Source organism: Ambystoma mexicanum, chromosome 2q (assembly GCF_040938575.1).
Source record: "Ambystoma mexicanum isolate Mex_15411 chromosome 2q, UKY_AmexF1_1, whole genome shotgun sequence".
Taxonomy (NCBI): Eukaryota; Metazoa; Chordata; class Amphibia; order Caudata; family Ambystomatidae; genus Ambystoma; species Ambystoma mexicanum.
This window is the reverse complement of record NC_090924.1, coordinates 1,305,624,436-1,305,647,291: the sequence shown is the minus strand read 5'-3', so window position 1 is coordinate 1,305,647,291 and position 22,856 is coordinate 1,305,624,436.

Genomic DNA, 22,856 nt, shown 5'->3' with positions numbered 1-22,856 from the left:
TGTGTGGCGTTCTGCTTCAAGCACTTTAGGGAGTCTTGCACTCTGGAGGAAGGTAGATTCAGGTGTTACTGGTCTGTACCCAGTGGCAGCTGGTGAATTATGTAACTGGAGGGGTGTAAATGTTTTCCACAAATATGATGGAGTAGCCAGGTGACCAGGCATAGTGAGGCAGCTCGAACCAGTGTCGGCCAGGAGGGGGGTCCCGAAAAGTATATTTCAAAAGCAACAGATAAAATTGCGTATTTTAAAGCATACTTTTTGTTTCGTTTTTAAGAAAACAGACTCCGACTGCATCAAAATCAGGGCCCGACTCTAACAGCGGTAATATGAGATCATTGTGATCACTGTTCTCATTACTGAGTCATTCCACTTGTGCTGACTGATTTTGATGGCGCCATCACTGGGGTGTCTCTAATGTTTGCAGTAACATGTGCAGCCACCCCATCAGTGCGTTCATTGTGTTGTACTCCGACGCTTTTTGTTAAAAACGATTTATGTACACAAAATGCTCCCGTTTTCTACAAATGAAGGGATTTCACCCCAAACAGTCGAGTAGCCCAGCAGAACGAACCCCACATATGTTAGCAGGGAGTGTGCCTGCACGCATGCATAGTGATGGACACATGCGAATAAGCCGGTATACACAAGTGGTGTGTGCTCCCCCTTCCACGCCACTACAAAGGAAAGCTATCTTTATAAAAAGTGAATATCAGTTCAAGTCTTCAAACCTGCACTTTAACAAATATGTTTGCCGACCTGATCTGGGACGATATGCATTTGAGTGCCTACATTTCAGAATAGGCCCAAATCCTGGCTTCACCACTTAACGAAAGTGTGTGATCCTGTGCAAAACATTTAAGCTCACTGTGGCTCATCTACACAATATAGGAGTTCCTAGAAGAGATTCGGTTGACAGTGTACACTATTCCAAAATAGCCTCACACGGTTTTCAAGACTAGTGCTGCTCTGTTGTGTGATAATGTTGACCGTTAGCGTCCCAGTTTTTGTGACTGCTCCACCCTGAGTCTCGCCTGCATCCTAGCCCTCCCTGACTGCTCAACCTAATACAAAACTTGCTCCCTGCAAAAATGCATCAACAAGTACAATTTTGTGCTGTAAAATCGTCTTCTTTTATGCTATACAATGTTTAATTTCATATTGCAGTGTTTTGGGAGGGTCTCGTTTGCACAACTAGATGCAGGGTGTCATTGCTCGCTCGCTTGGGGAATAAGAGACATCATCCTTGCATCTCCCCACGCAGGCCAAAAATAAAATGTGGAGCGGTCCATATGCTGTGTGGGAAGAGTGGTAAACAGGAATGGGCATAAAGAAAAGCGGATGGAGGACAAAGGGAGGAGGGGATGGTGCAAGAAGAGTGGTAGATTGATGTTTCCCCATTACTTTTCTTGCTTCTTGCTATCAATGTTTACACTGTGGGAAGGCTTGTAACAGGTACATACATTCCTTTTATTCTTAGGGCATGATTATTTGGGACACTCTTTTCTCTCCTTTCTTTCTACACCCCTTCCCGCTCCCTTCGGTCGGCTTATCTCTTCCTTCTCACCATCCCCCCTTCCCCATGTGCCTCGTCCTGTTTCTGCTCCTTTCATCCCCTGCACTGGAACTACCTCGTTCTCTCCCTCCGCTCCATCACCACCTTTTCCTCCTTCCGTACTTCCTTCAAATCTCTCCTTCTACATTCCCCGCCCTGATATCCTTACCCCCCTCTCACTTCTCTCTCTCCTCCCTCACATCTTCCCTACTCGCCATCCCTACCCGCTCCTTTCCCTTACCCTTACCTCTCCCTCCTTACATCCTCACCCTAATGCCCTTTACGTCTCCCCCCTCCTTCCCTTACTTACCCTCACAGGTTAATTGCTCTACCTACTGTTTTATTGGTTTGATTCATGTCTTGTAAATTGCTTCTACTGTTACATTTTTCTATGTAGTTTGTTATAATGTAAAGCGCTTTGGATTAAAGCGCTATATAAACACAATAAATACAAATACAAATTATACAATCCCACTGCACATGTTCCCCAGCGGTATTTATATGAATGCAATCAGTAGAATTGGTTTGCGCCGACACGTGTTTCGAGCGCACCCAGTTTTTTGGAATGGGTTAGCAGTAGGCTCAGAAAATGTAAAGAGGAGGACTTAAGACAGCGCCTTGCGATGTAAGGTGTACTCCCTTACTGAGGGCTTTCCACCACTTATAGTAGACAGCACTGGGCATTAAGCAAAGAGTTTTGAAGACAATCCATTTGGAAACTGGAAGCCTGAGTAGTTATTTCAATGTGGGTGCAATCTGTAACTTACACTAGATGTACTGCTGGAATAAGAGCCTTCATTTACACAAACAAGGCGTCATCAAAAGATCACACATTATTCAAACCAGGGGTCTATATTGAATGTGTCCTACCTTACTCGGCCACCTTGAAAAAGAAAGCCACTACAAGCTGGTCACAAAAAAGCAGAAAGATACCAAATAGTGGAATTAAATGCACTTGAACAAGAAATGCAAGACTAGGGCACATTAACTGCTGAAAGTGAACTCTAGAATGAATACACCTCACAATTATTAATGGTACATATACAGACCAGAAATGACAGTTACGCCCCCTCCTAATAAGTTCCTATTCTTTTTTTAAATATACTGCAGATGCCATGTACTGGTAATGGGGATGGGGGTTGTCTGCATGGAATTGCAATTGTTTTGTTTTTTCTGTACTTTTGGTTAGACCAAATAATTTTGGAAATACAGAACGTGGCACCATGGTGTTCGAGAACCAGTGCCTCCGTTCGTAAAGACAGAAGGTCTCCAGCATTTGGCTGCTGTGCTGATGGCAGGAATTGTGCCCTCTGCAGCTAGTCTAGAAGGCCCTACAGCGAAGACACAAGATGAACATGGGCCCACTGACTCTTTCACCTTCCAGCAGAAGCAGCCAGATGTGATGACAGTGGCAAAAGCACATAGCAAGGTAATATGTGCCGTGCATTTTTATGGTTAAAAGTAAAATGAAAACAGCAGCGTCAGAGGCATTACGAGAAAGACATTATCACTGCCTATGCCCTGCAGAATTGTTGCCATCACATTGAGGGACCATTTTCGATTAGAGGGAGCTGAGGGGCGTGGATAGTCTCTGTGAGAGGGCCGGATTTACTGAAAAACCTTACAAGGGACCAGGCAAGAAGGCTGCAGGGACTACAACTGCATTTGTTATTTTCAATTTTTTGTTAATTGTTAGTATTTATTTATTTATTAATGTATTTATTTATTTACTTATTTATTCGTATTTGTTAAGCGTACAGAACAGCCCTGAAGCATCGTGGCGCTGGTTACAGAAAAGCAAAGCATAGTTCCTTAGTTACATCATAGAGGCATACACGCATGCAAGTTTTGACAATAAAAACATTAGCAGTGTGTTTATGTTTGACTGTGGGTAGAAGAAGTTTTAGTTGAAGAGAGAGGTTTTGAGTTTTTTTCTAAAAGCTGTGAGGGAGCATTCTGCTTTTAGAGCGTGAGGGAGATTGTTCCAGAGTCTAGGTGCTATGTAGGGGAAACCCCGACCTCCTACTGTAGTCTTGTTGATGTGAGGTATCGTGAGTTGATTAGTATAGCAAAGTCTTGTGGGTCTGGATGAGGCCGGTCTGTGGATAGTGTCTGAGAGATATGGTGATGCAGTGTGATGGATGCATTTGTGGGTAGTGGTCAGTACCTTGAAGGTGATGCGGCCTTTGACAGGGAGCCAATGAACGGATTGTCTTGCGTGTGATATGTGGTCCCTTTTGGAGATGCTTAAGGCTGCTCTAAGAGCGTTATTTTGGGTGACCTGAAGCTTGTTTAGGTTTCTTTCAGAGGTGCCAGCTAGAAGTGCGTTACAATAGTCAAGTTTAGCGCCTATGGTAGCTCTTGCTATTGACAGGCAATTTTCTTTGGTAAGGAATGGTTTGATGGTGTTGATGAGTTTGGTGCTTAGTGTGGATGCGGAGACAATGGCATTAACTTGTTTGTCCATAGACAAGGTTGCATCAATGTAGACCCCTAGCGTTTTCACTGAAGATAGGACTTGAGTATGCTGTAAAAAATGTGTACGTTCAGCAGCATCGCCAAAAAAATCAGTGGCCAGAACACAAATCTAAATAGTGCCCTGGTGCTCATAGATGGGACAGATCAATGGGTTTTTTTCAGTATGATTATGAGATTTTCAAGAAGTAGGACATTTTGAGAGACATAATTGTGTGTATTAGCAGCACAATAAGCTACAATAAAAGACACTGATTAATTGCATTATTATTGAAAACTGGATCTTTGAGAAATGTTAGAATGTTTATTTCTATTGATCACTTCCCTATTATAGTCAAGACTCACACTTGTATCACTGAGCAATGCACATTATCAGCCTAAAATAACCATATACATTGTTTTCTGATAGAAGTGTACTCTTCCAAAATGGAGCGTCTGGAACATTCCTATTGTATTCTTCTGAAATACCTCTTTGAGATATGGGAATGGGAAAACTAGCATCAATGAGAATTCCTGGCTGCTTTGCTTGAAATCAAAGAGTGTTTTGGCTGTTGTTGAGCAGGTGCAAGTGGATCTAGGTCACCGGGCCTAAGCACCACCCACCTTCTTAGCCCTGCCTCTTCCTTTCTGCTCTCAACTCTAGGATCATGGGCGTCTCTTGCCCGGGCGTCAGAAGCGAAATGCAGACGAAGAAAAGGCCAATTCCTGTTTGGACTTGTTCGGACCAAGCGGACCCAAGGCCCGAAGCCCTGCTTAGACAGCAGGTAAGCATGCACCAGCATGTGTTTTCTCACTCTCTCCCCACAGGCCATCACCACCATCATCAGGCAACGTCAACTTCTCTGGTGCTGGGGTGAGGACAGTGCTCTGTGGCATAGTAAGCTGTGCATTTGTAAAAGTTGTATACTCACGCTGCAGCGCGTGTGTGCCTGCTCCCCCCTCCCTTTGTCCAGGTTACTTCCTTGTTTGTTGGCCCTCCCCACTCTCTCCCTCCCTCCATCCCTCCGTCCCTACCACTGCACTCCCATTGGTTGGCAGGCCCCTTAAATCGGCCACCCAAGGCACCCCCCGCCATGGCAGCCCCCTTAGCCAAGGACCAGAGGCTAAGTACTGCTCCAGTGGTGTCTGCCGGTGTCCGCTGTGGTAGCACATAGCCTGCAGCCGTCAACCTGCTGCGACTAATCAGGTAAATCGAATCTGGGTGTGTTGTATTGTGCTGTGCCCAAAAACAGCCTTTTTCCCCTTCTAGGAAAGTCGAATCTGGGTATGTTGTATTTTGCTGTGCTCAAAAACCTGCCTTTTTCCCCCTTCTGGAAAGTCGAATCTGGGTGTTTTCACAACCTCTGCGGCAAAGCCCTTGCAGGACAGTCCCGCAGTTTTGAGAGATGCAAAAATTATACGTAGCACGCTTCGCTACGTCCATGCTTATAAGAACCGTCGTACGGACCCTCTGCAGCAAAGCCCTTCCAGGACAAAGCACTTTGTTGAGTGACGCAGGTAGTTGGCGGCAATGGGATAGCGGCGCAGACTGTAAGCCCGGACAACCTCACTCTCCCGTCTGCGGCTGCAAGGTAAGAAGGTTCAGGGAGTGCTAGTTTTGCTTCACTCCACGCAGCCACACTGACCTTGTGCCCCTTGCCCCTCTTGCATATGCGTTGCTCCCTCTGTAACTGATCCTCCCACCCCCACGCGCCGGCGTCTCTCCTCTTCGTACACTCCCTTCAACTCAGGCTGCGTGCTTTTCCTCGCAACTTCAGGCCACATGCACTCCCTTGTTTCCCTAGCCGCGTCTGCTCCTTTGCATCATAGGTCCCCTCATCCTGTTCACGTGTGTGCGCTCCCGTGCAACTTGGCTGCGTGCGCTTCCTTGCTTCCCTAGCTGCGTGCGCTCCCTCGCATCGTAGGCCCCCTCATCCTGTTCACATGCGTGCGCTCCCTCACAACTTGGCCACATGTAATCCCTTGCTTCTCTAGCCATGTCCGCTCCCTTGCATCGTAGGTCCCTGCATCCTGTTCTGTTCCCCCTCCTGCATTTCCCTTCCTCTCGCATCTCAGCCCTTCCCTCTTCGATCTATTGTGTACCATTCTGACACTGTCTCGTGCTCCACTGTTTTTCTGGCATTACTTTGCATTGTCAGCATTCTTTGTCTAGGTTCCTGTTGTGTTCTGTTCCTTGTTAACTATATTGACTTTGTGTTTGCACTCTACAGTTCTTGATATTGTGTTACTAACCACGGTTTGTGGCATCATATAGTAATTGCCTGCATTCTTCACTTCTAGGTTCCCTACTGACCTCTGTGTTTTGCTTTCGGTCCTGTATTGCATCTGCATTCATTGCTTTCAGGTTCCCTGTTGTACTTTGTGCTTTGCCATGGTACTGTACTACATCTGCATTCTCTACTTCTAGGTTCCCTGTTGTGCTCTTTTCGTTGCTGATGGTTCTGTGCTGCATCTGATTTGTAGGTCCGTTGTTCTTGTTCTTGGTTGTGCCCCCCTCCCTTTTGTGTGTCCCCCTTGTCCCTCCCTCCTGTCTGCCCCCCTTAAGTAACCTCCACTCCCCCTCCCCTGCCTTGCCTCCCCTCTCCCTACCCCCCTCTTTTCTCCCTGCACCCCCTACGGTGCTCTCTGTCTCACCTATCTTTTCTAACTGCTTTTCTATCGACTATCCTATCCCTCTCACTAAGTCTGGCAGGCAGAAGCTCGAAAGGGACATCCTGGTCCCCATCCCAGGCCTCCCTATCGCTCATACCTATACCAGTGCTTCCTCCAGACAGACCCTTACCGACATACTCTTTGTCATTCCCTCTCCAGGCCTATGGAGCCCCCATATGGTCTGTTCTCCCTCATTTTTCCTCTTCTGCCATTGATGGTGGCACTGGTTTGGAGGTCCTCCTGGCCCCCTTCCACTCCTCTAAGACCATCATTAATGTCTACTTAAATGGCACCGTCTTGGTCCAGGGCCCTCAAGCCAATCTCCTCCTCTTTGATAGATGCTTCCCATGCCTTATCAACTTCCTTTCCTCTCCTGCTATCCCTTCTTACCCCTCTCTGGCTCCTCTGCCACCTCTTCGGCACCCCCTGATGCTTCTCTTGCCACCATCTTGCCTCCCTCCTCCGCCACCCCTGTGGCACTCTCTTCTCCCTCTCTGACTACACTGCCTTCTCTTCCTTCCTCTACTATCCATCCTCAGGCAGCTCCAACACTTCCGCAGGGTGTACCTCTGGCCTGTAGCCCTCCCCGGAAGTCCATCAAATGTGGCAACCTGCTCCACATCGCTACTGTCAACTCTCGTTAAGCTGTTAAACACTCCTCTGATATCTGCATTCTCCTAGAAGAGCTTGATTTGGGTGTACTCGGTCTCACAAGACTTGGTTCACGGCAAGCCCTGTCACAGGTTTCGACACTCTCCTTCCTGATGGCTACAAGATCCTCTCCGAACCCAGAATCAACCATCCCGGTGGGATGTAGCCTTGATTTTCCTAGAGTGGAACCCTGCTTCTATAATTTCAATGGAGCACTACTCCGCCTTTGCCTGGTCTGCAGGCTTTCCATCTCTCCTGGCCTCTCTCTCAATGTGTCCACTATCTACATGCCACCTGGCCAGGTCGCCCTCTTCCTCTTTCAGTGGGCTAATGTCTCCTTGTAATGTCTAATGTAGGGTGGCAGAGAGGAAGTGGAGGGCATTGGGCGCACTCCCTGACAAACTGGCCTGCCGCCTGCTCCAAAGGCAGTACAGACTCTCTGTCCTCTCTAAGAAGAGATCCTTCATCCAAGCTTGCATCTCTGCAGCATCTAACAACTCGGCCAAACCTTTCAAAATCTGCAAGGAGCTGGCCAATCCTGCTTCGGTCTCTACCTCCCCTGTTTCCTCCCAGGCCTTCTGTACGGCTTGGCCTCTCATTTCACTAATAAAACTCTGGACACTCTGGCCACTCTCTCTTCATCTACCTCCTCTTCCTCTTCTTCCTCCTCTACCACTCCTGGCCTGTCTCTCCTCCTCCTTTCTCCTCCTTTCCACTGTTCACTCTTGCTCCAGCCTTTGCCAATTTATGCAATCACTCCTTTGCCATTGGAACTTTCCTCTCCCCCTTAAACACTCTCTTGTGCACCCCCTTCTAAAGAAGCCCTCAGCCGGAAGTTCCTCTCTGGCTAACTATTCCCCGATCTCCATTACTCTGGCATCTCCCAGCTTAATCTACATACTGAATCTGTTGGTTGCCTCGATGACCACCAGTCTGGCTTCAGAGCTGCCAGAAGCATGGACAATGCTCTCATGAACACTCGTGAAGACCTGCTCTCCAATCTTGACTCTAATCTCCCTTCTGTCTTCATTCTCCTTGATCTATCCTCTGCTTTTAACACGGTCAACCATGCCATCCTGCTCAATCACCTCCGTTACAACCTTGGTATATTATGGATCAGATCCTGGCCTGGTTGACCTCCTTTATCACTGAGAGACCCTCTCAGGTCCGACTGGGGCCTGTCCTCTCTTTTATCTCTCTCTCTACTTGTGGTGTTCCCTAGAGGTCTAACCTCTCTCCCTGGCTCTTCAACCACTACCTGGCACCTCTTGCCCACTGCATCACTACTTTCTGCTACAATTTTCAATGTTATGCGGATGACACTCAGCTCTCTTTCAGGCTCCCCTCTTCTCTCATACCACACTGTCTGACAGCAATTCAGGAATGGTATGCCGTCAATTATCTCTGCCTTAATGACAGTAATACTGAGATACTCCTCATTGGGGCACCCACTCCCTCCTTTCCTCTCTCTCTCTCTGGCTGCCCACTCTGGGCACTCTTCCTGCTCCTTCCTGTGAGGCTAAAAACCTTGGTGTCATCTTCGACTTCACCCTCTCCTTCTCTCCTCACATCTCTGACGTCTCTAAGAGTTCAAACTATCAGCTGCACCTCCTCAAAGGTATTGTCCCTTTTCTCACTTTCCCCCAGAAGCTCACTGTCTCCAGAGCTCTGGTCCTCTCTAGGCTGGACTATTGCAACAGCTTCTAAATCTTCCTGCCTCTACTCTTCGACCTTTACAACTTATCCAGAAAAGGACTGTGAGACTTGTCCTTGGCCTCAAGCCCCGGGATTGTATCTCTCCAGCACTGAAATCTCTTCACTGGCTCCCTGTGTCTGCAAGGATCAAGTTCAAGGCCCTCTGCATCATCCACAATGCTTTCTGGGGTCTGGGACCGCTCTCCAACTTTCTCTTCCAAAACATCTTCCTTCTCGACCTCGCCGCTCATCCACCTCCAACTCGGAGGGTCAGATGCTTCTCCAAGCAGAGAGTTGGGGGCAGACCGATCTTCTCGGCTGGGTCCTCCCTCTGGAACAGCCTCCCCGCCTCTCTCAAACTTGAGCAGAACCACCTCCGGTCACAGAAGCAACTCAAGACCTTCCTTTTTGCTTCCACTTTCTCTCTTCCTCTCCCCTGCTGATGCATCTGACTGCTCTGTGCATTGGTCACCTGGTCACCCGCTGAACATGGGCACAGGCTCCTGCATGTCCAGTTGCCCTTGCACTGGTCCGGGGTTCTCCAGCACTTAAGGGTCTGTATCTGCAACCCTACAGGCCCTTCTCTCTGCACTTATGAGCCACCCGCTGGCTGCACTTGTGAGTTAACTGCGCTTCCCCTCCCCCTGGCACTTCTCCCATTCACTCTTACCCGCACTTGCGTGATCTGAATGACACAAGTACTAGTAAGATCATTATTTTGTCCTCCCTTTGCATCCCCCTGTTTTTAGATTGTCTGTTGTAATAATAATAAAGTAGATATTGTTATACAAGCTTGACTGGACACTCCTTTTATCAGTGGCAAATAATTGTATTTTCACTGTGTTGCAAATAACCAACGATCCACAACCTTTAGAGGAGATAAGCCTGCCGTTCCATCCATGTTACCAAAATTGGATAAGGAGGTTTATAATTGTGCCCCAGAACTCGATTTGTCACAATAATAATTTCTGTCTTTTACAAATATGGGGACAGGATTTAGAACCCATGCTTAGGCTCAAGGGGCATGATTAACCAGGAGCAAATCAGGAGATGCCAGTTAAGGATTTCAATCAGGCGATACACTCTGCTCTCGGCCTAGTGTACAGTGCAATTGAAAAACGTATTTGATATATAGATTCAATTATTTGAAAGATGTACCACTCGTATCACACCCCTTATTTAAGAATACCCTGGGTCACACTGGACCAGAAATCAGGCTGGTTTGTATTATTTATTTACTTATTTAAGATCAAAATCACAATATATATATTTTAATAGGTAAACAACAATCACCAATGGGGTGCCAGAACACAGAATGATATCTTTAATACACTAGGACTAGTAATGAGTAAAACAAATGCAGCACAGAAAATAATACTTTTGTGTTGGTTTCAGATCAGATAGCACAATGGTTAGAAATTCCCCCTACAACACCCCTCAACCCACCAATAAGCAATGCACAGAGTTGGAAGGAGAGAGCAGGTATTCAGGAATAGAACAGATCACTTTCCCCTTCCCCATTCCACAGAAAGAGAAAAATGAAGTGGGCTTTTCAACTGTCAGAATGACTTTTAAGGTGGCTGAGCAAGAACTCTAAATGTGTGGAAAAATGCTTAAATTGTTGTAAATTCCTATGGGAGCCGCTTTGAACAGTTGCACACAAGCATTAGCAATGATTTAGACAGCAGAAAACATTTGCAATCTTAAAATCCAAGTCGGAAGCAGTCTAAATCTATTTCACACGTGTAAAATTTCTCAGGATATTAAAATCGCGGCAAACCTTTCAGTGCGTGATATTCGCGATAATGGGAGAGCCGCACTGTTTTGGATTCTATGGTTAGATATGGATGTTAGCTACAAGCAGAAGTCGAAATTTTGTTTCTATCACAGAAACTGAGGGAGTTATAGCGTTTTTAGTAAAGGTCGTTTTTGCGAGATAAGCGTGAGAATGGAAAGAGGCTTCAGTTTTAAAATCAGAAAAATATTGACTATGGACTAGAGCATCCAAGCTAAGCTCCCAGGACGGCACAGGTAAGAGTCAGGAGTATTCGCAACTCAGTTCTGGTTCCTCGCTGTCCACCTTGGAGCGCTAGGCTGGTCACTCGAATGAAATTAATAGATCAAAGTTGACAAAATAACTAGGAAAAGGGTGCTTTTACAGATAGACAGAACGAGATTTCACTACGGATTTAAACAATATTACTGATTATGGAAGTAAGGATAGTTCAGAGGTTAGGAGGGGACAAGATAATGCACGGGAATCAACAGTTTCTAGCTTCCTGTGAATACTCACAAAACCAAATGGATTTAAGATTTTGGACCGTCAGGATTCTGGACCGTCACGATTCTGGACCTTTGAATCGGATCTATCAGGGACTGGCTGCTGGGCACATCGGACTGGACAGGGTCAAGAAGGTGCTCTGGTCACAGCACAGCACAGCAGAGCACGAGATCTGCCCTTCTTGGTTCTGAGGATATTTCAATTCAGCAGGCAACCGGTAACAGCACAGCCCGGCTGTATTATGATGCTTCCCCTAAGCTTTTGGGGTTCTGTTCTAGAATTTGAGGCCTAGCTGAGAATGGTTCAGCTATGCAATAGGCCTTTTCTTTGCCAAGTTTCTGGAGTCTGGAACAAGGAAGATGTAGATTTCAGCAGCAGGGTGCTCTGCCAGCATCAGGATAGTGAGTGGATGTGTCTATCCCTAGGTGCTCTCAGTTGTCTCTATTTATGCTATAAAATGACATCATAAAGGAGATGTGTGGGCCAGCTTAGCTAAGCCTGCCCCTGTGAGCTGGGATTGGACCCCACTTCATCTCTGCCTTGCAATTTGAGTGATTGGGTCAAGGCTGGGTGATGTCAGATTTTATGATTTGCTTTACAATCCTCAGAGACCTCCCATTAGCCACTGGTCTCAAAATCGAATTTTACATTAAACACACATTTCTACATTAGTCACTTTTATACAAATCACATATAAAGATGCCAAATTTCACATATGCATATCAGATATTCCTCAAAACCCTGCAGTGGTGTGATCTTGTCTCCCCTTTCTACAGAATTTTGCGCTTTTCACTATGTACACACTTTCCAATTTTTCTGCAAATTTCCACAAATATGCGTGTTTAACATGGGGACATGCATGTAAATTTTCACAATTCTAACAGTAATATATTTTGCATAAAACCACATATCTTGCCATTCCTGCCCAGAACCTCTCACACGATTCTGCCGCCTCTTCACTCGTGCAGCCAGAAATTAAATTAACAACTCTGTCATTTTTATATGTTTCACCATTTTGAATAACAAGTTATAAGTCTTTTAAAAAGTGTTCTTTGTTCATGTTGAGCATTAGATGGTCGCTTGGCTCCGCCTCTTTTTGTCTCCCTGCAGTTCAAGGCATCCCCGCTGCTTGCCTGCTCCTTCCAGAGACCATTTACAACCCCTTTTCACACTTCTCATTTCCTAGGCTGCACTTGGTCATCGTTCCTTTGCTCCCTGTAGACCAGATTCGTTCCCAATCTGCAATTAACACCTCCCCGTGAGTTTCTGCTGAGGAGGAAGGCCCTCCTTCCAGGAAGAAACCCGCTTTTCCAGTTCTGGCAGCCCCAGCCAGGCTAATTAACTTTTAAACTTAGAAAAAAACAACTTTGTTGCATCAAACATACAAATACATTTCTTTCTTGGCCTTAAAATCTGTGGAATCAAAAACACAACTAAAATGTGTGTTCCTTTTTGGCAACAATCCTGTTTATGTTTGTTAATTCAGCAGACATTTGAGTTTTAGGTCATTTTAGAGCTTTCTCAGTCTTCTCTGAAAGCTGTCATTCTGGCGGCCCAGGGTACTGCACCCAGATTTTGGCATAGAGGCTGTCAATTTCCAGACTTGGTATGTTTCACCATGTTTCTTTTGATACATGGATTTTAGCACCAGGCAAGATTCTGAATGTTGAAAGTGTTGTGTTATAGGCATTTTGGAGTTTTTGGCAAGAAAGCAAATGTCATTTGTAGGCACATTTTTGGGTTTTATTTGCAAAGTGCTGCTTTTCTCTCTGCACTCTGTTTGCTAGTCATGTAACCCACTGGCACCTTTCTGCAGGGTGTGCTCTATTTCTCCTGCACATGCACCATGGGGGGCAGGTTGTGGGTCCCTCTTTTTGTGTGCTGAAGCACATGGTTTTGGGAGATTTTGGTAGGTTTTTGGTGCGCACACCGGTTTTGACGCCATTGTTGCTGGTTCTTTCTCCATAACTAGCAAGAGATTCTGCATAGCACAGCGGAGTAGGTCAATACATCCAACATGCCAGAGAACATCTCAGACTTGCACCTGCTTCCTTCTACATAATTCAAAGTCTTTTATTCCTTTCCTCCGGTGCGGGAGGCAGAGTTACCCTACAAAAACTTGCACGGACGCGGGTGTGTCGCGGGAGTGTTTCAAGAGTATTTTTGGTGTTTGTGACAGAGAAGCAGCATCAGCAGTCTTTTCTTCCTTTCCTTTGGTGCAGGAGGCAGAGTAACCCTACAAAACACTCGCCCGCACACGGGTGCGTCTTGGGGGTGTGGCGAGAGTCTTTTTGGTGTTTGTGGCGTTTGGCAGAGTGTGACCCCATTCGAAGCGGAGTAACAACTCGAATCGAGCTGCATCTGGAGTCTGAAGCCTGCCCCCACCTCTGGCTGTAAATGGTAAGAACCTTGAATAAAGGCTTAACCCACTCTGACTTTGCCATTGCCTTTTTCTTCCAACATTAAAGCCCAGAAGGCGGGGAGGTCGGGAGCATGTGGGTGTAAAACAACACCCAAAAATAAATGCTGGGAAAGGCGTCCTACAAGTAAAGGGTGTACAATCTGCGCAAAACAAAAAATAAACCAGCAGGCAAAGCAGGTGAATACAAGAGGGCTGTAACTGCAGAGTCCTCTGGGATTGGCCTGGGATCCCGCGAAGTGGACTTGGTGGTTGAACAACCTGGGGCACTCCCTGTGGCTATCCAAACCCTGACCCATGCACCTGGCCAAATTACAAAGTACTTTCAGGCCAAAAGTGCTATACCACTCAGGGGTCAGGCTGCTCCTGCCAAAGCTGACGAAAGGTTGAACAAATCTATGTGAATGTTACCACTAGAGCACACTCTAACTCCACTTTTGCAGAAATAGATAATAACTCAATCCTAAAACTCTGCCACCAGATGTGTTCTGGTGGCTGCCCGTTGACCGAGCGAGGGAATTTGGCCGAAGCAAACTTAAACTCTACCGCTTTGGCCTTTTAACTGCCCACTCAGTAGCTCCACAGTCTTCCCTGCCTATTACTATTACCTCTTCCTCTCAGACTTTACTTCCCCCGCCTCCACCCTTGCCTCCTTCCACTATTCTGCCCCTGGAACATGTCTTTCTTCACAACAGCTCTCCACCACACCGAACATGTTCTATTGAGGAGGTTGGTGAAGGGGGACAGCAGACAGTGGCAAGGGAATCTGGTTTGCATTCAGGGAAGAGTTCCCTTCTACAGGGGACCATTCAGCGAAACTGGAGATGGGCACTTCATGGGATGTGTTGAACTTTGCAGTAAAAATCCTTCTTAAACTGTGTGGCAGAATCCACGAGGATGTCTTAAAACAGAATGACCAGCTGGAGGCCATAAGGGAGGGTGTGGCAACCTGTCGCAAAATAGCCTGCAAGGAGAAGGTTTCTCACAAGGCTGAGCTACCGCACAGGCCAAGGGTGCAGGCTGAGGCCGACAGGCCGAATATTATTCCATGACAGAGCGATGTCCTCAACAACAGAATTCAAGAATCCCATACGCAATCGCCCCTAAATTATTCTACGCATAAACAGCAACGTCTAAAGAAAAAGAAACTATGGAAAGTTGCGGCAAATAAAGAGACGACCCCTGACATTTCAGTTAAAGAACAATCTCTTCTCTTAAACTCAACTATGATCTCAGAGATAATTCCGAACAAGCCAACAAAGCATAGGAGAAAAGGCTTTCCCGGCAAAAAAGGCACCATCAACCGAGCATGGGCACTTTGACCAGTTGGCTCCTCCAAGAAAATGAGGCCCCAACAAATTCAATCTAGGACCCTCCTTTGAGTGGCCATGACGGATGTGCTGCCAATGAGGCTGAGCCAATTTCGGCTGTAAACCGCCCTAATGAAGAGCTAGGCCGAGGGGCTTTAGCAGGTTCTTCTCCTGACCAAGCAGTGGGATTGTCCGTCCCGGTGCCATGTATCCAGGCACCCACTGTAGATGTAGACACCAGAAAATTCACCATCAGAAAAATGGATACCAGACACACTGGCTACTCAAACGGCTGCAACTGTTGTATAAAAAAAAAGAGCTCATCAGGGGAATTGGACAAGTCACAGGTAGAGCCGACTACCCAGTTGTTAGACAATACCTAGGGCTGGCTGTGGCTGAAAAATAGGTTTCAGTGTGTAGAGAGGCCCACCAAATGAAAATTCTCCTTGGCCTCTCGGAACACCAGAGGCCATGGCCACTTTCTCCAAAAAGGCCCCTCATTGGACTTCTTTCTGCAACGTGAGTTATTTATGCTGCAAGAAACTTGCCTATTGGACCCGTATTTGATTGATGGGTACCACCTACACCAAGCCCTGGCTAAAAAGGGCCACCAGAGGTGCCCATTCGGAGGGTTGCTGATAAGTGCAACCCACGAGTATGAGTCTAGAGCAATCTACCCACCTGACCCAGAGGGTAATGTCTTGGCAGTGTAAATTAATTTGAAAGGGTTCTCCCCAGTAAAATGTGTGCTGATAATTAATATCTACGACCCAACGGAGGGCGGCTCGACTGATGACATTTTTGTCTATGTCGATTCAGTGATTATTAATTGGGTTAGGTTTCCGTGAGAGAATGGTATCATCTTGGGAGGAGTTTTGAATGCAAGGTGCAGTGAGCATAAGATGGTGGGGAATGTTATTACTGTTTGTGCAGAAAGTAAAATGGAAGTGAGGACTTCAAATGGAAAGGGAAAAAATAGCTATAGTTCTTATCAGAGTGGGACCTGGTTGTATTGAATGGAAGAACGAAAGGTGATATTCCGGTGAAATCGTCCTGGCAGAGTGGGGGACGACAGGCAACTCTAGATTATCTGTGTTGTAAAAGTGTCCTGATTGAGAGAATTGCTGGATTGAGTGTTCTCAGCCAAGAAGTAAGTGATCATGCAACCTTAAAAGTGGTATAGGCATTGGAGTCTCAGGACCCCCAAATTGGGGGCCCAGCAGATGTGAATTCTGTAAGGCTGGCAATATATTATCATGGTTGGAAAGCAATGTCTCAAGGGCCAATGAAATACTGTGGCAAGATCTCAATGCGAAAAATGTCATTCCCCAGGCGCTGTCTGTGAATGGAATTGAGTACTGGTTATCGATGATTGCATCCTGTGCAGGCAAAAAGAAGGGCTGGATTATTTTCAATTCAGGAAATCTATCTAACCACGTGTATAACCCCGAATTCAGAAGTGCGAAAAATCTTTTAAGACACAGCTGCGCCTGTTGCGCAATCTATACCTCTCCTCTCCCAATCTGTTCTTTTCTAAACCTAGTACAGTATATTATACAGGAGGAAAGGCTCAACATGTTTCTGTTCACTGTTGAAATGAGGGACATTCATCAGGAGAACTGTTTGTTGTCACTTGACTATAACGAAGATCCTATGGTGTCTTCCTTTTTCAATGCTATGTTAGCTCTGATTCTTGTGAACTGTAGATAAAAAAACATGATAGTATGAGCTTTAAAGGCTCAGATTACTATTAAAAGTCTTTATTTGACTATTAAACTATTATCAGACAGTTAGTTAGCTGATAGAGTTTGTGAGTATGGTCGTATAGAAGCGATCTGTTAAATTGTGAAACCTTCTTGTGTTGACTTTCAATTAATCCACTCCGACAACTGCCTCCACAGTGGCTTTTTGTTTACTTAATCACTTACCTATATAGGATTTTTTTTCAAGATGTCTGTGCGTCTCTTATTATTCTTCAATTCTTTTAAATAATCATCCAGTCTGGCTTTTATGGAGATCAACTGGACTTGTTGATACCTCGGGCCCCATATATTTGGCGGATAACAATTAGGATGAGGTCACTGTCAGTGTTTTGCTCTAATATTGAGCGAAACTGCTAATCTAGGAGCATACAAGTTGCCGGTATTACCAAAGTAACAGCGTTGTATAGACAAGCTATGTTGGGATAGATTAAGAACAGGGTTTCGCTAGACTCTTAAGTCTAAATTGTCATTCTAACTGGTTTTTAAACTGATTATGAAATGGTACATAACGAACCACGTGGTATTCTCAATGTTAGATTACCAAGCTTTACCTTGCGTAGTGTAGGTAGATATGCTTAACGATAGATATGCTTAACGATTATCAAACGATTATTAAATTGTTCATGCATTTCGATACGCAATCAGAAGTGGATCGCTGGTGTTTAGCACGATATATTTGTAGCATTAATTTCAGCTTGATTCACAACCAGCTCTCTGTTATTGTACAAACAATGGCTAAATCGAACTGTTTCTAACTGTTTTGTACGGTCTAGAAGCACTGGCCATGAAAGATTTAAAATTATTGGACAGAGTTGAAGCTCGTTTTTGGAAGGTTGTTCTGGGATTGCCCAGCTCAACCTCGATTGAGTATATCCACCTACAGTTTGGCCTGACGTCTTTGAAAGCTCAACTTCTGATTCGTAGGGGTGCCGTGATGTTGAAGGCTAAAACGGATCCAATTCGTCCTCTGCTATCAATATTGTGTAGGAGTTTTGTCCTGGGAAGGCCCGGGAAAAGCTCCTCTTCCCAGTCAAAATGATTCTATGAATTAGGCCAAACGATTGATTGGTTACCTGACATAGACAGATGTTCTGATTTCGCTATACATAAAGGGGCATTAAGCCGCTACGTGGTTAAATGGGACTGACTTTGTAATTTTGAACATCTGCCCAAATTCAAGGGACATGCGAGCATGGCAAATGTGATTTATTGTTTCATGCAGCCAGAACGTCTCTATTGCTTTGTCCAGATCCAGAAGTGTGCAATTTTAGATTAAGGCTTAGGAGCAATCAATTGCCAGTGTTAACTGTATGTGGGCCTCGGAAACCAGATGTTGTCGAATGTGGAAGATTCCGTCTAACCTAGAATCTGCCAAACATGTGTTTACAGAATGTCCTCAAATGGGTTCTCTTCATATGATTATGCTTGGTGCCTTTATTTACAATTATAATTCTATAACGTCTTTGGATTTCTGGGCCTTTTGTTTAAATTCTGAGTCGATTATATTGGCGCTATTTGGTGTGTGGGGAAAGATCAAAAAGCATGTTAGCACTAAATGGTGATTATAGGCAGCTATTGACTATAAGTGCAATATTAGGTGCTAAAATAAATTTTAGTTATTTTAGGTGAATCTATAAGATGTGATTAATTGTTTGTTTGATTGATTGATTGATTGTTTGTGTAACTAAAATAAAATGTAAAGTTAATGCTTATAAGTCAAATGTAAATGACTGATGTATGTACTTGTGCTATTTCATGTGTATATATATGATTTGTAAATGTTGATTGAAGTTCTTTTAGAACTAAATACAATAAAGTCCTCATTATTACATAATTCACAAAGCCTAAAACTGGAGCAAATCTATCCATGCCTGGAACATCTTTAAGATGCCTTTGATCACATCTCTGTGAGTTGCACTTAAATATAAACAACTCCAGATTTGCTCCAGTGTTAGAATGTGTGAATCAGGTATAAGGTAGAATGTGCAGAACAGAGATGTTAAGGCTCCACTGCAAGCTATATGGATCTATGCCAATGCCTTCAAGTTGCAAAATGAGCACTGGCAACATCTCCTTCTCAATGCATGGCAGGCTCATACACGCCCTGGTACTTAGGAATGCATTTTCAGGCAGGCTAATAATTTCACCAGATCTGTGTGGAGGGTGCCCTCAAGCACCGATTGAGTTAGGTGGTAGGAAACATTACTCCACCCCGACACAGGCACTCAGTCAAAGCTCCTCTCCATGAAATGTGGTACGCACTGGTGGATCCCTCATTCTGATATATCACACTATGCACACAAGGCCTTCTAAACGAGGAATGGCAACGTCAAAACCGCATTGGCTTTTGCGCAGGCGTGGGGATAGCATTTAGCAGGCACTTCCATAATGGTTCTACTTGCCCATAAAATGGAGACATCTGGAAATGGTGTGGAGTGAGTACATGGGTATCTGAAGTCACTGCTTTAGCCGTTAGACGGAGACGTCTGGGAATGGTGTGGAGTGAGTACATGGGTATCTGAAGTCACTGCTTTGCTTTTCGAATGCCTAGACACACTGCAAACGTGTTGGCTTTGTCAATACTTGCTATTAACAGTCTGCTTTCCAAACTGAATCTCTCTGAATTGTAGGTGTTACCTCACGCCATGCACAATAGATCCAAAGAACTGGTAAAGGAAGCCTGCACAGAGGTATCGAGACGATCAATGCAAGATGCTTGCCTACAGCTTAGCTCAGGCCCCACCTTCTGGATCAAAAAACAGGACTTTGGGAATGAACCTTATTTGGGTATCATTGGCCCAAATTTCGCACAAGCACTTTACATTGAACTCAGGCTTAACACTCTGGGGGTAGCGAGCTTTACCACAAAATGGAAGCAGCGCAATGATTCCACCTGCCCTGTTTGCGGGGCCCCTGACGAAAGCACTACGCTGCATTGTATTATGCGGGGCCCAGGCTGCACGGATATCTGCTCCCGTGGTTTAGGAAGGCGAACATTCGGCAGATATCGGAGGCCATACACTATTGCAGAGACAGGAGATTTAAATGTGGTTTGTTTTGTCGCTAAATCTTTGCACAGGGCCTGGTTGGGACAGACAGAATGGTAACATTAACAAGCTCTCCCTCAGCAACCGTGATAAACTAGCACATTTATACTACTTTAAGGAGCCTCGTCTTTTAAGTACATGTGCACCTGATTGATTCCTCTGATGGAAAATGATTGGCTTGATGATTTTTGTTTTATCTAATGAATTTTAGAATGTGCTTCTTGGTATTTGTTTTACCAGGAATTATATTTTAATGTTTCAATCATTCAATATGATTATCATCATGGTCTTTGTTCCAAATGCCAGATGTCATTGTTCGTGTGCTTTGGGTTTGCTTTGATGCTTTTTATACGGAATAAAGTTCTTGCTGACTGACTGACTGACTATTAATAGGGCTTCAATGCGAGGAACAGATGCAAGAGCACACATGCGCCTACATCAAGTGGATGAAGGCACACCTGGTTAAGAGAGTTTTATTGCACCAGAAGGTCAAATACAGTTGCAATTAAGCCATTCCCAGAAAACTGCTTGGTCATAACACTGGCAGGCCCTACGCAGCACGGCACTTGTTGTCACTGCTTGATAGAGCTAGCTCAAAGAGATTCCAGGAGATTGTGTTTTGGGCAGGGAGGGGCTGTTTGTAGGAATGCCCAAAGACTGTGTGCCCCTCCTCACATCCCATCACCCTCTTATCATTACTCCAGTGTTATCCGTTTGGCTTGTAGCTGGCACTTAAGAAGACCCACGTTGCTAGCAGCCTGCTGAAGACCATAGGAACAGCAGGGGTATTTTTATCGGCTGGCTTTGAACACGAGCGGGCGTATTTTCAGCTATCTCCCCATCACAAGGAATAATAGAGGCGTGTGCTCTGGGTACATCCAATACATTAACCACAAAATCATTGCGGCTGATGTTATCACGGCTGCAGTGACCCCGGAGACAGCTGCTACACGGGGTAAACATTTACAGAGGCATACATTCACCACGTACCCAGCAATTAGCTCCTTAAATTCATCCGGTCTCATGGGGACACTGGCGCATAGCCAACAGCGCCGTCTGCGCCGGCAGTCGGAATTTAATTACAATTATCTTGAGATAAGCGCATCGGCTTCGACATTTGAATCAGCAATCTCTCCCTGCGGGATATCCTGTCACTAAATCCTCCTAAACATTTTGTAGAGTGGAATCGAGCAAATGGAATCGCATGACAAGTTGTGTCTTGTACTGTTCAATGCAGGAGATGAGACAAGTGGCTAAATTATGAAGCACAGGCAACTTGCTAAGACGAATCAACTTCCGGGGCACCAGTGGTGCAGGGATGAATATCAGTTTCTGAATCATCATTCAGCCCCACACCTCTAGTACACCAGAAGGGATCCAAACAGATTGGATACACAAGCAAATTATAAACCTCCTTGTCCAATTTTGGTAACGTGGACGGAACACCAGGTTTATCTCCGTAAATTTGTGCATCGTTAGTTAGTTGCAACACAGAGACAATACAATTATTACCCAATGATAAAAGGGACTGTCCAGTCAAGGTTGTATAAAAATATTGACTTTATTATTATCACAATAGACAGTTCTAGCACACTACACAATACAACCCACCCTGTGTAGGAATGCAGAGGACAGACAGTTTCAAAAAGGAAAGGGGATGCACTCTGGATACTGACAGCAGGGTAGTTGGTAAAGTAGTTAATTGCAATGTGTCATTAAATGTCACTAGGGGCTTTCGGAAAAGGACAAGGAGGGCAGAACCACAATGGATCTTGTGCTTGTAGAAGTTCTTGGTACTCGACAGTGTAGAGTCGGTGTCAGGGCGCTTTGCAACTTCTGCAACAGAGTTCAAGACGGGAGACAGCTGCGGATATCAGGCAGCAGGCAGTTCGGTGATCGAGGCTGGATGGACGGCTTCAGGCTGGCCTACACAGCAGTTCGGGGTCAGGTAATGTTGTCTCAGTGCTGGTTGGTGGGTCAGAAGCACTGGTCGAGGTGTCTCGGACTATGTTAGCGACTGCAGCCTGACAACAGTCAGTTACAGGTCGAAGGGCTCGACTGGCTCGATAATGTCCTTTAAGGCAGACACTGCCTGATGCTTGTCGATGCACTCCTCCTAGCTTCTTCACTGGGCTTGTGTTGTCCTTTAAGGTGAACGGCCTAAAGCTGAGGAGAGTGGTGCAGGCAACGGTCTTGTCCTTGGTTTAGTTCAGAGACTTTCTGGCACTTCACACCTACAAAGCTTTCTTGCAGAGCCTATCAGAGCATACCGTGTGCTGGCTGGGTATGGGTTCTGGAGCTGCTTGGAGGGTCCTCTGTATTCAGTATCTCCCTCTGTTCCCTGGAAGATGTTCAGGGGAGGGATCTTGCTTCCCTCTTGGAAATCCTAGCCTTCCTTCACTGGCGGAAGCTATAAGGCAGACTGTACTTCAGCCAGTGCCCAAAGGAGTTCTTCTTGTTACTCCTTGCAAAGTCTTCAGATGATTTGCCAAAAGAGGGGCTTGGCCCTCTGTTAAAGCCAAATGAGCCCCAGTGATTGGTGTAGGCTAAGTCTACCTTAATGAACCAACCCTGGGTCCCTACCAACAATCTCCTGTATGTGTGAGGTCATAACCATAGTGCTTTGCAACAGGAAAGGTAAAGGAGTGAAAACATGTACTACTAAGTCCCACCATCTTCCTGTCTGTTGTGGATCAAAGGGTCTCTCTGGTTAATTGAGCTCTCTGTGGTTCCTGAATAAAGTGGCAGGTTTCATTGAAGATTTGGCGAGACCAGACTTTCTGTCTCCATCAAATCATATACTCCTACCCTCTGAATGGGGTCCCCCTGCTGGGTTTGCCTAATGTAAACACATTGAATTGGGAGAGCGCCAGCCCTTTAAGACGAGGTAACAATACCCTTGAGATGAATGGGGATGCAGAAGTTACTCAAACATCAATAATCAAAACGACTCAGGTAGTTGGCAAAAAGGTTGACCGTTTTAATGTCAATTATCAAAAATATGGAGTACA